Source organism: Myotis brandtii, unplaced genomic scaffold (genome assembly GCF_000412655.1).
Source record: "Myotis brandtii unplaced genomic scaffold, ASM41265v1 scaffold609, whole genome shotgun sequence".
NCBI lineage: Eukaryota > Metazoa > Chordata > Mammalia > Chiroptera > Vespertilionidae > Myotis > Myotis brandtii.
Window position 1 is genome coordinate 290,671 of NW_005370315.1, and position 6,000 is coordinate 296,670.

Below are 6,000 nucleotides of genomic sequence, written 5' to 3' on the forward strand. Positions count from 1 at the left end.
CTTCTTCACATGGACAATAAATCTATCTGGAATGTTATTGACAAATAGTGACTAAAAGACTCCTAAACATTTTATTGTTCATTCAGGCCCACTATTATGAACATTCATTATAGGACTGTTCTGCCTACCCTCTAATTTTTCATAGTCATGCTGCCTCATATCAATTATCACTTAAGTGACTATGTTGGCCTCTAACAGTTATCTCAGCTTCTATTCTTTGAAGGGATAGAAAAATAGACAACCAATTGTATTTGGGGCTAATAGTGTTGTGAAAGGCTTTTAAAAACAAAAACAAGATCCCGAGATTCCGCCGAATGAAGAAAATGAAGTCCATAATTTAAGAGTAGAGAAAAACAATCTTTTTGTACAGATATTGATGAGATAGACATAGAGTCCCTTTTTCAGAATGTTTTCCCTGATTATAAATCAATAGAGTTTCATTTGATGATATTTCCATAATGCATTCACAGACAGAAAAAATTTTGTAAAAAACATTTTTTATTACCAGGGTGAGTTCATGTTTTGGAATATTTGCTTCTAGTATACATAAATAAATTTATCATATTATTGTCCTTACACATTAACATAAACATTAAATGTCTTTCCATTTTTGCTTTAAGGAGGTATAATTAACATACAATAAACTGCAAGCTTTTTAAGTGTTTATTGTACTACGGTGAGCTTTTGTACATAATACAACTCCATAACCATGAATACAGTGAAGATAGTACATACTGAATATCACCAAAATTTTTCTCATGCTCCTTTGTAAACATTTGGATGGTCTTCCACATGTCTATCCCACATCCATCCTCAAATTACCACTGATATGCTTTCTGTAAATATAAATTAATTTATTCTTATAATGTTTTAATTCACTGGGGTGACATTGGGTGATAAAATTATACATGGAATCATACTATATGAACCCTTTATTGTGTGACCTTAGAATTTTTGCATTTTTAATAGTATTTCATAATAGCTTTTCTTTCCCCAACAACTAATGGTGTTAAACATCTTTTCATGTGTTTGTTTGGTATCCATTTATCTCATTTGGAAGTGTTTATTCAAATATTCTGTGTACTTTTATTTTTGTATTGTCTGTTTTTTTTATTAATGCATTTGGAAAGCTTATATATTCTGAATGTTAATTCATTGTCAGATGTATAATTTGAAAATATCTCTGCCATGTTATATCTTCTCTTTTTATTCTCTTAACCATGATTTTTAAAAACAGAAATTCTTAATTTTGATGTCTAATTTATTAACTTTTGTCAGTATTGTGCTTTCAGTGTCCTATCTAAAAAAAATCTTTGTCTAACCTAAAGTCACAAAGCTTTTCTCCTGTTTTTTGTTAAAAATTTATGAAAGCATGGGGAGGGGGCAGGAGTAGGGATGAGGAGGTCAATGTGGGAGAAAAGGGGACATCTGTAACACTTTCAACAATAAAGATAAATATTAAAAATTAAAATAAATAAAATAAAAATAATTTGAGGTCTAGGTCTTATGCTAATGCCTGTTCTTGATTTTGAGTTCATTTCTTTACATGCTGTCTGCCCTCATCAGGGTGGGGGTCTCTGCTGGGGGGCGTGGCCAGCCTGGGTGAGGGTCTCTGCTGGGGGCAGGGTGGGCCTGGATGAGGGGCTGATGGAGTTTGCAGGCAGGTGACACCCCCAGCTTTGTCAGGATGGACATCTGGAATATGTCTGGTCTAATTAGCATATTACCCTTTTATTATATATATAATTTCTTGCTATACACCTCTTCTAAGCACTATTTGCACTGCATTTGTCAAATTTTGAAATGTACTTTTTGTTCTCATTTAGTTTAAAATAATAATTTGCCTCTTGATTTCTTCAATGACCCATAGATTATTTAAAAGTATGCTGTTTAGTTTTCAAATAGTTGGGGAATTCCCAGATATTTTCTGTTATTGATTTCTAATTTAGTTTCATTGTTATCTGACAACATACTTTTTAAGATTTGAATAAATTTTAGAATACTGAGATGTCTTATTGCTCACAATATGGCCTATAATAGTAAATATCCTTTATGCACTTGAATAGAAATACTGCTATTGTTGGGTGAAGTTTTCTATAACTGTCAATTGTATCATGATGGTTTGTAGTGTTTTTCTACTCATAAATACTTATTAGTTTTGTCTACCTATTCTATCAATTAGTGTGAAAGGAGTATTGAAAGTTGTTTTTGTGTTGTGGAAGACTGTGAAATATAGGACTATAATTTTGAATTAGTCTATTTACAGTTTTATCAGTTTCTGTTTCATGTTATTTTGAGCTTTGTTTTTATTTAAATAACCAGTGGCCTGGTGCACGGTTTTGTGCACATTGAAAGGAAATTAATTAGAAGAAAGATGCATGTGATAATTACGTTACTGCAAAAAATTATATGTAAAAATAGTATATATAACATAGTATTATAAAATTAAAACATGTATGCGATTGGCGCCAGCGAGAGCTTTATTGTATCGTGCATGTGGGAGTCAACGTTTATTTTTAAATTGCCAGTGCACGTCATATGTACCAGCCGGTCGGTCAGTCAGTTGGACGGTTGGACAGACGGATGGTTGGTCACTTAGCCTTATATATATAGATTATTTTAAGTTAGATAAATTTAAGATTATAAAATGTTCTTAATCCCAGTAATATTATTTTATCAGAAATTTATTTGCTATGATGTTAATATGGTTATACCTACCTAAATCATTTATTATACTGTTAATTATATTCATTGTATTTTTATTTTATTTTATCTTTTATTTTTTTGCATTTTTATTTTAAACATAGTTTTCTTATCTAGAATTTTGATTTAGGTTTGTTTTATATCTTCTGTCTTGCTGCTTACCATCTTTCATGTTTCATTTACATTTTTTAACATGTTGAATATAATTATATTAACTGTTTTAATGTACATGCCAACTAATGCTATCACTAGTTTCATTCCTGGATGAAATTCTATCCTCATTATGAGTTGTATTTTTCTGCTTGTTTGTATGCCTGTTAATTTTTTATTGTTAATTTCATCTAGTTGAGTATACATATACTTATATACATGTATTTCTTATAAACATTCTTTAGCTTTGTTCTAAGGTGAACTTAAGTTTCTTGGAAACAATTTGATCCTTTTAAGGCTTTTAAATGTAAGTTTTGTTCAGTAGGATCAAAGAGCCATTAGTCTAGAGCTAGTTTTGTCCTACTACTAAGGTGGTATCTTTTTAAGTACTCCACCTGATGTCTTGTGACATAAGTTTTTTCTACTCTGGCTAATGGGAACACATAATATCCTTGCTCTTGTGTGAGTTTCAAAGGTAAATCCAATCCTTTCACATGCTTCTTTCCTTAAACAGGTATTTCCTCACATATATGTGCTCATCAGTATTCATCTGAAGTCTCTTAAGATAATTGGGCTCTACCTCTTTGCAGCTCTACCTTCTTAGTTACGCTGCCTAAGGAACTGTAGCCACCATCAACAACTAAGACTCTCAACTCTTTCTTTTCGTCTCAGGAGGATTGCCTGGCTCTGCCTAGCCTGCCCTTGGTTGCCTTGCAGCGTGGAATTCTTTCCAGACAGTAGACAGAGATAATTGTAGGGTTCACCTATTTTGTTTTCTCTTTTTCAGGGATTACAATTCTTTGCTGCCTGATATCCATTATCTAAAACAGTGGTTCCCAAACTTATTTGGCCTACCGCCCCCTTTCCAGAAAAAATATTACTCAGCGCCCCCTGGAAATTAATTTTTTTTAAATTTTAATAGCAATTAAACAGAAAGATATATGTATTAATGTTTCTACCTTTTTCTTAAAATATAGTAAAGAAAGGTGTAAATTAGAAACATTGAAGTTTGAAATTATGAAACTATTTATTGAACTCAGAATAGAAAGGTAATACAAAAAAAGTTAAAACAAATGCACCTGTGGCCATCACCGCCCCCCTGGATCGCTGCAGCGCCCACCAGGGGGCGGTAGCGCCCACTTTGGGAATCACTGATCTAAAAGCAGGTTTGGGTTTTAAGTTGTTTCCTACAAGAGGACAAATCCAGTCTTTGTCACTCCACCTTGACCAGAAGTGCAAGGCTTTCATTTAGTCAAAGGATTACTTTTCATTGTTTTTGAAAATACATTTACTGATTTTTAAAGAGAGAAGAAGGGCAAGGAAGAGACAGCAACACCCATCCGCCGACTCTTGCATGCCCCCTACCAGGGATCAGCCCATAACCTGAGCATGTGCCCTGACCAGGAATCACACTGTCAACCTTTTGGTGCCACACCAGCCACACCAGCCATGACTCAAAGGGTTACTTTGAATTGTTTAATGTATTTGATGGAAATGAAACTTTGTTTAGATGTGTCTTGATTTAATTTTTCCTCATATTTGGACTTTAAATTTTATAATGATTCTTTATGTAATATTATAATCAATATTTTTGTAGATAAATATTAATATACATTTCAGATTATTCTTCCAGGAGATTATATTAGAAGTAAATATTATTGGTCAAAGTATGGTTTTATGTCTATTTTGTATCATGTTTAAAAATGCTGACTTTGCCCTAACTGGTTTGGCTCAGTGAATAGAGCATCGGCCTGCGGACTGAAGGGTCCCAAGTTCGATTCCGGTCAAGGGCATGTACCTTGGTTGTGGGCACATCCCCAGTAGGGGCATGCAGGAGGCAGCCAATCGATGTTTCTAACTCTCTATCCCTTTCCCTTCTTCTCTGTAAAATCAATAAAGTATATTTTTTTAAAAAGAGTTAAAAAAATAAAAATAAAAATGCTGACTTTTTTAGTAACTTTTTTTATATCTAAGAATAAAACTGCATTTCCAAGTTATCATCAATATAGAATATTAATACCATGAAACTCCTAAGACACAGATAATTGTTATTTCATATTTTAAAACACGAGGAAGTTTGTTTAAAGAATTTCAAATGGTAAAGATGAAACCACCTCTTTTTATTTAAGGAACTAATTCAACTATAAATATTTTGACTTATGTGTGTATATGAACATGGACAATAGAAAACAAGTAAATTTAGAATAAATGATATTTGAAATAAGATTATTGTTTTGAAAATGCTGGAAAAATTGATTTGTGAGCCTATGAATTCAAGAACTCAATTCAAAAGAAATTCTTTTTGATGTGAAAAAGTAAATCCCTATTGTTGTAAACTACTGAAACTTCAGTTTTGTGTTTCTTGCAATAAACATTCCTAACAAATACAGACATTGATTTCTAATAGTTAAATATTGGGGAGACAACTAATTATATTCTAAAATGCTTTCACTAGTGTGAAATTCAAATGTTGTAACTGTTATTAGTATAGAAATAAACTATTTAAAGCAAAGAGAAAACTAATTTATGTTTTCATATTTTTTGTGAAAAATTGCAATTTGTATAATGCTACTAAAGTAGGGAATGGAGGTAAGAAGTAGAAATGATGATATAATTAAATGGAATAGGCAAAATTATATAAAAAAAATCCTTCTTGGAAGAAGGACAGATTTCAGTCTTTTTTACAAGCAGTCAATCAGATGATTTTTGAAATATGCATTTCTATAGCTCTGGCTACTAATGCTGCAAAAATAAGTTTCAGTATTTATCACTTAAATTTTAAAAAACACACAACTCATTTTGTTTTTCAGCTCAGATAAAAATCATTCTTGCTTAGAAAGGATATTAATTGATTATTAATTAATACTTTATTTTATTCAGTCACTCCTTTGTTTATTCAGTCAGTTAACAAATCATGTTTCCACAGTCTTTCCTTTGTTTCCAGCAGCCACATCCTGTGCTGCTACAGAGGAGACACAATCACTGGTCCTCCCCCTGCACCCCTCGGCCCACCAGACGATTACTCTCCCAGAAGAAAAGAGACATTAACTGAAACTCCACCTCTAGGCCACCTAAGGAAGAAGGTCTCTGAGGAAATTGCCATCACCCTTTGGCTATCAAAAAAATAGCTGCAGGAAATGAAAGTAT